This window comes from Ochotona curzoniae, unplaced genomic scaffold (genome assembly GCF_017591425.1).
Source record: "Ochotona curzoniae isolate NIBS_2020 unplaced genomic scaffold, NIBS_Ocur_1.0 contig_2982, whole genome shotgun sequence".
NCBI classification, from domain to species: domain Eukaryota; kingdom Metazoa; phylum Chordata; class Mammalia; order Lagomorpha; family Ochotonidae; genus Ochotona; species Ochotona curzoniae.
In genome coordinates, this window is record NW_024465673.1 from 224,367 (window position 1) to 234,806 (window position 10,440).

At 42.9% G+C, this 10,440-nt stretch overlaps 1 pseudogene; it reads left to right on the plus strand.

The window, feature by feature from the left end:
* The first annotated feature begins 2,655 nt into the window (after positions 1-2,655).
* Positions 2,656-3,783, plus strand: LOC121155662 (annotated as a pseudogene).
* The last annotated feature ends 6,657 nt before the right edge of the window (positions 3,784-10,440 follow it).

A 10,440-nucleotide genomic window follows, 5' to 3' on the forward strand; every position in this document is an offset into this window, starting at 1 on the left:
GGCACTTTTAATGTGAGGAGTTAGCCGCTAGGTTATCATGCCAGGTCCTCAACTGTGGCTCTTAGATCAGTTCTGTATAATACTAAAGATTTGACTCTGGTTTTCATCTCTGAAGACCCAGCTCACATTTGCTTAAGAGCTTTTCCTAACTCACCTGAATGAGATGGCCCTGTGTGCCCTAAGTTGCAGAAACTATGGCACTAACTTGGCTTGCTGGTTTGCATGCTGTTGGAGAGCAGAGTTCTATGACCTGCTATTTTGAATCTCTGTAATGTAAAATATAGATGAAAAGCACACAATCATTTGTTGATTCAGCAAATAAAGGGTGCCTTCAAAAAAATTCATGGAAAAATGGAATTATAAGGTAAGTTTGTTTTAGTGCAAATAGTTTTTAAATCTCTGCCTAGTTTTGCATAACATACATTTCAATAGCCTTTTTGAAGACATCCTTTATAAACGACTTCAAACATTTTTTTTTTAAGTTTTATTTTATTTTATACTTGGAAGGCTGAGTTACAGAGAGGAGAGATAGAGATCTTCCATCTGTTGGTTCACTCCCAAATGACTACAAAGGCTGGGGCTGAGCTGATCCAAAGCCAGGAGCCAGGAGCCTCATCTGGGTCTCTCACATGAAGCAGGGACCTAAAGCCTTGTGCCATCCTCTGCTGCTTTCCCAGGCCACAGGCAGGGAGCTGGATGGGGAGTGGAGCAGCATAGACACTAACCAGCATCCATGTGGAATGTTAGTGCCACAGGTAGAGGCTTAGCTTACTACACCATGACATCAGCCAGACTTCAAAAATTTTTTTGCTAAAATCAGATTATCTACCATTTACAGAAATATTTCTGTTTGAAATAAAATATTTACATAAGATGTAAAATTTATATTTTCTACAAGTATTTCTTTAAAAAATAATTTATTTATTTGAATGGCAGAGTAACACAGAAAGAGAAGGAGTTAAAGAGAGAGATCTTCCATCTGATGGTTCATTTTCCAAATGGCTGCAGTGGCCAGTGCCCAGTCAGGCTGAAGCTGGTGGCTGGGAGCTTCATATCGGTCTTCCAAATATATGGCAGGGCCCCAAACACTTGGACCTTCTCCCATTGCTTCTCCCAGGAGATTGGATCCTAAGTGGAGCAACTGGGATTTGAACCAGCACATGTATGAGATGCTGACATTGTAGGCAGTGGCTTTACCCTTTTCACTGTCCCCTCCATGAACTTTTGGAAGGCTGTGCCGATCCCCAACTCCTAGCACAGCCAACATTTACCATTGTGGAAGTGCTAGGAGTTGGGGATCTTGCAAAGTCATCAGATGGGATCCATGTCCTCGTGGAATTCTGGTCCAACTGTGGAAACACACTAAGCAAACGAGATGCTTTTCCAGTGCTGAAGGTCAACCCTGAGGGTTCATGAGCGCACTGCTTAGAGACACCAGGAGTGCCAGGGAAGGATGCTAGAGGACAGATGCTTCAAACCAAGTCTGAGGGATTAAATGTTGTGGAATGAAAAGTACTAAACCTGCCATGCATTCTACAGGCATACAAGGGGCTGCAGAGAGCAGGTGAGACCGTTGTCCACAGATTTCATGGAGCTGTCTGTGAATACCTGCAATACATCTTTGTCCCTCATGATGTGAATTCCAGAACCTGCATAGCTTTAAAGTGCTAGTGTGTTTCCAGCTCATATCTTTTATTTGCATGTGGCAAATTTCTGCACAGGGTCTGGCCATCTTTCATACAGAGGCCTGTTTTTTTTCCCAGTCCTTGGTAAATAACTTACATCTGTATCCGTTGAATTTTTCATTCAGTTGATCCATTTACTTTCTCAGATATCTGGATTTATTTTAATTCTTATAATGCTGTTGGAAAGCTGAATAAATCCACACACTTTGTTGTATTATTCAATAGTTTTCCTCACAATATAATCTCACAGATATTTAGAAACATATGATAGTTATCTTTGCAAATTCTTAGTGCGATTCTCACTTCAAGGAGCTTAATAAATAGTAAAATATGACAATGAATCAATGACTCATTAGCATATTCTATAATTAAAAACTTATGTAGAGTGCAAAATTATGAAAGAGTAATTTATCCACCAGTTTTTTTTTTAATTTTCAACTCACACTTTCCATGTAGTTTCCCATTCAATTCATTCAAAGAGGGTGCCAGAAAGGGGTGGAGGAGAGAGAGCGAGAGAGAATGAGACTATTTGCTCATTCACTCCCTAAATGCTTGCAACAAGTAGGGTTTGTGTCAATGCCAGAACTGGAAACTTGGTCTGGACTCACTCCCAAGGGGAGATCCAGCTACCTGAGCTGCCACCCACTTACATGTGTGTGAGAAGCTGGAATCTGAGCACAGTGGGGACTCGCATCCAGGTACTCCTGTGGGAAAGGCGGGCAAGCACCTGCACCCATGTTCCATACATCTTCTTATTCTGTTTGGGACACCATTAGTCACAGAGCCAAAAAAAGAAAATGAAAAAGTCTGTGGGAGGATGCTTGAGTCTAACAACTGTTACCTTTCATCCATATTATTCTCCAATCCAGTTAAGAGTGAAATGTCGGAGACTGGGGAGCGGTCGGCGGAGGCCGGCGTCGGGCCGGGGTCGACGGGAAGGCTGATCGTAGGCGCGGGGTCTCGGGCCTAGAGGGTCCAGGGTTGGCAGCGACGGCTTTGAGCCCCAGGTCTCCTCGAGGAATTGAGAGCCGAGTAAGTGGACACCGCGCCGGGAGGCGAAGGGCCCGCCCGACCCTAGCGGCTCCGAGCCCTCTCTGTGTCTTCCCGGAAAGTTGAAGGAGAACCTTTGGCTCCTTGGCCGGTGGACATACCTGTCGCTCTTACCTGGGCGCTCCCCGAGGCGGGGGCGAGGGGAGTGGACGTCGCCTCTTTCTCGAAGCTTCTCCTCCAAGGTCTCCCTGGAGAGATGAGCTGCACGATTGAGAAGGCGCTTGCTGATGCGAAAGCTCTTGTGGAAAGGCTGAGAGACCACGATGACGCAGCAGAGTCTCTCATTGAGCAGACCACGGCCCTCAACAAGCGAGTGGAAGCCACGAAGCAGTATCAGGAAGAAATTCAAGAACTTAATGAAGTTGCAAGACATCGGCCCCGCTCCACATTAGTAATGGGAATCCAGCAGGAAAACAGATCAGAGAACTGCAACAAGAGAACAAAGAATTGCGTACATCTCTGGAAGAACATCAGTCTGCCTTGGAACTTACCATGAGCAAGTATCGAGAACAAATGTTTAGGTTGCTAATGGCTAGCAAAAAAGATGACCTAGGAATAATAACGAAGTTAAAAGAACAGCACTCCAAGGAGCTGCAAGCACATGTGGACCGATAACTGAAATGGCCGCAGTGGTGAGGAAAGCTATTGAGATTGACGGGCAACAGGGCTGCAAAGAACAGGAACGGATACTTCAACTTGAATAAGAAAACAAAGGCCTCAGAGAGATCCTTCAAATAACTCGAGAATCCTTTTTGAACCTGAGAAAAGACGAAGTGACAGAAAGTACAACACTGTCAGCATTGGTGACCAGCAGTGACCTGAGTCTGAGGAAGAGCTGAAATGTCCCCAATTGCCAGGAACTAGCCATGCACCCGTGAGCCACTGAGCAGTCCCTTTGTCTGTCTACAACATGTTCAGAACATAGGCTTAGAGACAGCAACCAAGAAATAGTCGTGACTCCATGCAGAACCCAACTGAGGAGTCAGGACTGACCTGTGACCCGCAAGGGAGCAGCTTCCCCACCTGCTGAGCGGATCAGGACCTTTCCACATTGGTGGGTGCACTTCAATAAACCTGACTATTCCCCATGAGTGGGAATCCACAGAACTCTCACCATGGAAAATAGACATATTTCTGCTGTAGTTCTAGGAGATTCTCTTCCTAAAGTTTACTTTCCTGTTTGGTGTCACAAGTTAAACAACATATCAACCATGAGACTTCAGCTTTAATTATTTTGTTTCCCCATTTTTTTTCCCAAAACAAATCCAATTTTAAAGGATGTAGGAATGTTTTACATGGACGTTAAGAGGCGATTTAATTTATCCTGATATTCACCTAACTATTGTCCCTAATTTACTTCAGTGTCCGAAATACCATTTCAGGAATGAAAAAGAAGAAATACTACTTTCTAAGAAAACAGATCATGTGATAAACATCTAGTAGGTTAAACTACTTGTTGCAAAGAGTAAGGTTTGGTTCGAAGCCTAACGCGGATCAGACTTTTCCTTGGTTGATCTGAGGCTATCACAGAATCCATTTAGCCAACAACTATATGATGAGCAGACAAGCACAGTAATTTCAGTTAGTTGAAAATTCCTCTGGCTCATAGCACCTTTTTTCAAAAGTAATTAATCTGGAGATACAGAAAGTCAAAATTCTGGATCAATTTTTAAGTTCCACCTGATCTTAGGACCTGTTAAGAGTTTTCTTAAAACATTTCAGTTGAAAGAGGAGGAAATATGGATGCACAAATGTTTTCTGTTTTTGTTTTTGTTTTGTTTTTTACACGGCAAATAAAAAGTACATTAACTTTTTAAAAAACTACCATATACACAAATCAATTTCAACATCAACTGAGACCTAAATTTTTCTTGCTCTGTGGTGATTATAGAATGTCAAATATGATTAAACATTTGTTTATATAAATATTAAAAGTAGCACAAATAAAAACTCCTACTTTTGAGTATAAACATATTAAACAACTATTACTCCCGTGGTAGCTTTCATGTATAGCTTCATGTTACTGGTAAAATGCAAAATTACTTTTTGCTTCAGACTTTTTCTGTCTTAAGGTTGGGAGCCTGGGGCTATTGGATTAGAAAAGGGCTAATGGCCCAAGCAAACATTAAATGGTTTTCTTTTGTCATTCAGAGGCCTTAACTGATGTTTTATAAGTAAATGATGCTTCTTATTTTTAAGCATTTCTATTGGTTTTGGGTAAGTGTCCTTGCTTTAATGTCACATTCATCAATATAGTTTTTATCCCAGGTAAGAACTGAAGGAAATAAGCTAGACAGTTGGGAGTCTGAGGCAGCTCAGTTAACAAATGTTACTTGCTAAATAATTATTTTTGTAAACAAGTTAGTTAATTTATTCTTGGTTTTCTTGCTTGGATTCCTTCATGGTCTTGATGATAAGACATTTACTTTGTTTTCAGTGACAGTTTTTCATCCGTATTTTTTTTTTTAAAACAACCTTACATTACTGTCTAAAGAGTACATACTGTGTAGGAGCCTATTTTATCAATAAAGATGAGTAATTAAAAATGAAAAAAAAGAGAGTGAAATGTCCACATTTCCACATCGTTTTAAATTATTTTTTTCCACATTAAAAAAAATGTTTTTAAGAAAGTCTTAAAATTTATTTTTTAAGGGGCAGAGTGGGAGGGAGAGAAAGGAGAGGAAGGAGAAGGAAGAGAAAGAGGAGGAGACAGAGCTCGCCTGCTCATTTTCTGACTCACTAAATGCTTGCAACATCAGGACAGGTCCTGCCAAAACTAGGTGTGGGGAACTTAATCCAGATATCTCGTGTGGCTCATAGGGACCCAACGACTTGAGCAGTTGCCTCTGCCTACCACGGTGTGCAGTAGCAGGAGGCTGGGTGCAGATCAGAGCTGGTATTGTAGCCAGACCTTTGCATACTGCGTGCTGATGTCCCAAGCTTTGGCTTAACTCTTAAGTCAAGTGCTCCTGTTCTTGAAGTGCTGGTTGTACAGGTATGAGGATAATACCTTACATTACTGTCTAAAGAGTACATACTGTGTAGCAAAATATATGTGGGCCTCTTTTCCCCTAACAATGACAGTATGCAGTCTTATTCACTGATTGGATTTCCTAGGTGTCTTCACATATCAGCGCTCAGGATTCCTCTCCTTCATTTCCTCATCTCTGCAGTGTCCACCCTAGCTTGGCCTGCCCGTGATCATCAGAATGTTTCCTATGCCATTCACACATGGTGCCTTGATGTGCACACGCATGTTCTTACTGACCTATGTGGTCATCAGGATATATCTGGGGCAAATTCCTAATAACGAGATAGCTGATTAAAGGGGAATGTGCGTTGCATGTTTCAATAAACTGCCAGACTGCCCTCTGCAGAAGTAAGGCCAGTTCATGCTGCTGTTAGCAGCAGGCTTAGAGGATGACTGTGTTCAAATACTTTTCCTTTCCTGGATGCAACTTGTGAAAACAAGCACACTAACTGGTCTTTTACTGAGATTTTAATGGGAACTTCTATAATGATGAGGTGGATTGAGCGTCTTTTCTAATGTTCGTAAACATTTTTATTTATTTTTCCGTTCAGTGCCTTATTTTCTAGGACTTTTACCTTTGGTTTGAAGGAGTTAACTCTTGTTAAGCAAATCTGCCCTTTCACTTACATGTTGTAAATTCTTCCCCTAGTGTGTCTTTTGACATTATAGATGGTAATTTTTTCTTTTGTCCTACAAAAATTAAAAGAAAGCCTTATTTTCAGTTTTCTCCTTGTAACTGGTGAACTTTTGTTGTTGTGTTTAAGATTGTTTTAGTTCTGAATCTCCCATTACATGATGGCATGGCCTTGTCTCTGTAACTCCACCCCTGTGTCACCCACCCCTCAATAGATTTCTGGAAATGTGGTAGTAGATGCTCAGCAAATATTGAGCCAACAGAAAAAATATGTGCGATTTAGAGCATGGCTTCAACCAGGTAACCTGATTTGAAATTCTTATTTGGTTGAACTCGGACAGATGATTAAATTACTGTATGCTGCAATTTCTGTATCAGTTGCTGACAGTGGTACCACATTCACAGAGATGTTGGGACCACGAAGAATTCAGATGTTCACAGGGGTGTTGGAGCTTTGCATGGGGTATCCGCAGTGTGCATCGGAGTTCTTTGGTTTCAATCCTGGAGGCAGCAGGTGAAGGCTCAGATGGTATGGTCCCTGCTACTCACCTGGGAGATTCCCATCCTCTCCCCTCCTTCTCCTCCTCCTTCTCCTTGTCTCTCTTTCCTTCTTTCAATTAGATAAGATAGATAAAAATTAAAATCATTACTTAATGAGCTCAATGTAATGTCTGGTAGATATGAGATACCTAGCAGATGTTTCTTACTCTTCAGTTTCAGAGGGCCTTGTGCTTTCTGACATTTGTGCCTCCCATTGGCTGTTAACTCTTAGATTCTGACATCCATCCTTGGGAGAGAGGTGTTCTGAGAAGTCTTTGCTGGTTTTAGTCTGCCCTGGGAAGCACCTGCCCACTGGCCAGGGCAGCCTTACACTCCTGACTACCAGCTAGGCTTTCCTGACGTGGAGAGAATTCAGAAAGAAAACCCCCGCAGAACTTCCAATGAAAAGAGAAAGGAAGCATACAGACAAGCTAATTGGGGCTGGTCTGCAGAGGGAGTCTAATTGCCCTGGGGAGAGAAGCTGGAGACAGGTAATTGACATATCATGGGAACATTTCATCAGAGTTGGTTTATTAATAATCCTTAAATTAAAAATCTGGGCTTAGATTTACAAAGGGATCAGCTAAAAAAAGAGTTTTTGTCCTCATCTTGGTCATCAGTTAGGAAACGCCTGCTTGTGGGCTTCCAGGGCTTTCCGTGGTGTCTGGAAGCATGTGTGGGTGTGGACGCAGGCTGTACCAGCTGAGGGAGAGCGCAGACGTGTGTCTGCTGACTGCGCTGACCACTGCTTTCCTTTGATCTAATACCTTATTTTGGGGCAGGTTGAAATATCATCCCTTAGTTTCTCCTCCATTTTTGTAGCAGCAAGTCGTGCTTCTGTGGCTTTCTTGATGTGCTATCCTCTCTCCCTTCTCCTGCTTGTTCTCTCGAGTTAGTTGATGGACTCACCCAGGCCGCACTGTCAGGTTGGCTGCGCTGTCTCTGGGCTTTGAAGCTAGACTGCATCCATGCCCGCAGGTTGACCTTGGCATTCATTCATCCTAGATGCTCTCTTTCTTCCCATTTCAGCTAAATGATAACTGCCATAAAGTTGTCTTGCTATATAGACAGAGCCTAATACCTTAATGTATCCTATCAGCTGACTTTCAAATATCCTTTATCTATCCTTTTTCCCTCAACCTTAACGCTAAATGAAGTGAGAGAAATCACAATGAAAATCTGAGTGGGAGATCCTGGAGGATTGTGGAGAGGCCACTTTTAATGAGTGGCATGTGCTTAAGTGATAGTGAGTGACAAAGAAAATTCCACTTTGGGATCATTGAGTGTGGATCTTCTAGAAAACACTTTGGAAAGCGTTTGTGAGCTCAGCTGGAAGTTGAGTTTCCAGAAAGGTCAGCCATGGCTTGCTATGAACCTCTTGGTAAGACAGGGCTAGCAATACACTCATGGACCTGACCAGGGAGGATCCTGGAGGTGACCCACCCATCATTTCCAAGACCCAGTGACCTCAGAGGCTGAGCGTCCCAAATCACACCATGTTCACAGAGTTACTGTCTTGGCTATACCTATTCTAGACTGTGGTAGTCAGAGTGACTTCCCATCCAACTCAGAAGCTGAAGTCATGGCCTGCTACCATGTGAGGGTTAATCTTCCATGTTCTCGGGTTTTTGATTCTGTATGTGTGGTCGGCATGTCACAGTGCATAGACAGGAGAGTCCCATGCTGCTGGACCCTCAGTTGAATCAACCGTGTTGCTGGCTGGCTGTCATTTTGTCTGTCTCAAATGCATATCTCAGGACTGGTATATCAGGTAATGGAAGGACGGTGCTCGGCAGGTACCTGACTCCCTGACAGTCACTAACTGGGAGTGGCTTTGGCTTGTGGATGAGCTCTTGGTAGACTGGGAAATGTGTCCCCTCTCTGCTGCCCAGCTCTGCAGAGCTTGTAGTAGTGATGCCTAGTTTTCTGCCTGCTTTGTTTCTTTGGGGAATAAATTATTTTCTCTTATGGAGAAAGTGAGAGTGGAGTTGTGTGACATTTGTATTTACACTTAGCAAGCAGGTAATAGAAGCAAAGGAGAGTTGAGAGTCACTATTTGCGACAGATACTTTGGGCACATGTTTAATGCTGCCAAAGAAACTGTTTTCATGCATCTGGCCTTAAAGGCATTCTGTGTTGTTTTCTATGTCCCCATTTTATAGGTGGGAATACTGAGGGACAAAAGTTGGACTTGTCTACCTCGTATGACTAAGGTAGAAATAAAAGAGATTTTTAGTCATGGAAGTGGGTGGTCTTTAGCCTCACAGTTTTGAAATAGATGAAGCAAGGGTAATCATAAACCAAATCAAGAAATAGATTTTTTAGTCCTCTATCTTAAGGATCCATTCTAGAGTGTTCCTTTTTGGCTTAGATTCTTAGATCTGACTTCTCTCAACAATGCACGCCACTCTCCAGAGAGAAAGTTATATCTATGAGAAAAAGTATGATTTGATAGTAGTCATTTATACTTGAGAGAGCCATGAAAGCAGTGGAAACCTGAAAAATCCCTAATTGTGTAATTAAAGGATTTGGCTTCAGATAAAAGAATTGAATGCCTCTGCAAGCTGATCTGGGAGGTATTTTAGTGGGGGTGGGGCAGGGGGAGGGGTGGTGCCAAGGATCAGAGCGTTCTTCCTGTGGTGGGTGAAGCCTCCACAGATTGGCCACCTTGCAAGGGCTGGGTAGGCTTTCTCCTAAAAACAGTTTTTAGCTCTTTGAAAGAAATAGAGATGCAAACAGAGATAGACATGCACTCCTTCCTTCCACTAGTTCACTGCTCAAGTGTTTGCAACTGTTGGGGTGTATCAGGCCCACAAAGAGAGCCAGGAGCTTCAGCAGAATTCCCACTTACTTGAGTGGCAGAAACCCAACGACTCGAGCTATTATCTGCCGCCTTCTAAAAGGAATGTACATTAGTAGAAATTTAGTGTCAGAAACAGAGCCAAAACTGGACCCCAGGCCACCCAACAAGGGATGCAGACATCCTGAGCAGCAAGCATCTTAACTGGTGCACCAAATGCTTGTCCTGGAATAGACTTTCCAAGGCCTTCCTCTTGATACTGTCACTCAGATGTCAAGGGAGTTGTCACGGTGGAGCCCACCAGCATGAGTTATAGGGAAAAAATGAGGGGGAGTTGTGTTTGCAAAACTATAGCTGTGTGTCTGGCTTTGGGGTTGACTGGCCTCTTGGGACTGCCACATTGCCTGTTTTAAATACGCTGTGTGAAGCAGCTAGGGAAAAACAGATACATATTTCCCACTGGCAGGCCAAGGCGTTTTATCATCCTTTCTGTTTTCTCTGAATTGACACAGCCTCTCTTTGATGCAGTTTTTCTCCAAGGCTCTGAAAGGTGGGCTTGGTTTTTGGGGAATGGTTGACCCAAGAACCCAAGATAGGATGTTGATCCCAACTGCAGATATAACTGAGTGTGACCTGCCACTTCTGATGAGAACATGACAGTCCAGACATCTGAGATGGAGTGTTGGACACAGCAAATGCT